The sequence below is a fragment of the Humulus lupulus genome, chromosome X (genome assembly GCF_963169125.1).
Source record: "Humulus lupulus chromosome X, drHumLupu1.1, whole genome shotgun sequence".
Classification (NCBI taxonomy): Eukaryota; Viridiplantae; Streptophyta; class Magnoliopsida; order Rosales; family Cannabaceae; genus Humulus; species Humulus lupulus.
Genome location: NC_084802.1, coordinates 40,994,444 through 40,995,878, shown reverse-complemented (window position 1 = coordinate 40,995,878; position 1,435 = coordinate 40,994,444). Strand labels below are relative to the sequence as shown.

General features: G+C 26.6%; 1 non-coding gene across 1 annotated transcript; it reads left to right on the top strand.

Moving 5' to 3' along the window:
- The first annotated feature begins 375 nt into the window (after nt 1–375).
- On the top strand, nt 376–453 carry LOC133807495 (small nucleolar RNA Z199). The gene has a single exon (XR_009879406.1). It is a non-coding gene; the product is annotated as a small nucleolar RNA Z199 (small nucleolar RNA).
- The last annotated feature ends 982 nt before the right edge of the window (nt 454–1,435 follow it).

Below are 1,435 nucleotides of genomic sequence, written 5' to 3'. Positions count from 1 at the left end.
TTTCAGTATTACCGGCGGTCTCCGCCGGTAATAATATTTCGATTATTACCGGCGGATTATTGCCGGCGGGTTCCGCCGGTAATAATAAATAAAATATTACCGTTATTGTGCTATTGCCGGCGGAGTTATTATTGCCGGCGGACCTCCAAGAGGCAATAATAATCTATATATGCAGACTATCCATCTTCTTCGCGTCCGTTCGGCCAAGTCTCCCAAAACACAACTCAGGCGATTTTTCTTCTCCCGTTCGTCCTTCCGTTCGTCCGGAGCAATAGCACGCCCTCAACTATCATCCTCCAGATCTCAGTGATTCCCAACTCGGTTCGTCCCCGTCGATTACTTGCTCTTTTTTTCTTTCTTTTGTTTGAGATTAGCAATCAACTGATGAGAATATAACTGCAACAATATGATGGATTTATTCCATGATTCTTAGTACTTAAGTCTCTGATGATTCTTATATTTTGTTCTTATAATTTTAGAAAATATATACTGTTTTTTAGATATGAAGAAATTACTATTGGTCCGTGTTTCTGATTTTTACCGTGACTGACAACTCTTAACCATCTCTGATCGTTTACTTTATTGATTGTTTTGATCAATTTTGTTTTGAATCTATTGATATCAAATATTTCTATGTGGTTACTTTCCTTGGGCTGAACAAACTTTTATTTTTTCTTCGATTTATTTGGTGTTTGTTTTTAGCTTAAAGTATTTTTTCTTTTTATAAAATTGTGGTGTTAGATATGATGAGTAACCATTGGTCCGTGTTTCTGATTTTACCGTGACCGACAACCCTTAACCACTTCTAATCTTTCACTTAAATTTATATCAATTTTGTTTTGAATTAAAAAATATTGTTTTATCTAATATATATATATATATATTTCAGGGCTTCATTGGGAGTATTGCATCTTGCTATTGTTGTACTGCAGGTAATTAATTTTCTATTTCATACATTTTTATTTTGTTCATTTAGTTTTAAAGAATATTAAAATATTGTTAGATATTATTAATGAATAATTTTTTATTATTGTTAAATTGTTATTATATTGTTAGATTGTTGTAATGTATTTTTGTTATAGTTTAATTAAAATTATTTTAATATTGTGAAGTTTAGATTTTAATAAATTTGTTATTAATTATTAAAAAAATAGTTTAATGGTAGAGAAATAAAATATTAATAAACAATAAAATAAATATTAAATTAAAGAAAAAAGTTATTTTAATAACTTAGATAGTAATTGATATGAGAATAATAAAAATTAAATAATTAAAAATTTATTTATTAAAAAGTAAGTATTAAATAATACATATAAATAATTATTAAGAAATTATATAAAAGAGAAATTATAGGATTAATTAAATAAAAATAATTTCAATTAATTACATATTAATTATTAAGTTTTTAGAATAGATATGTTAAATAACTAAATAA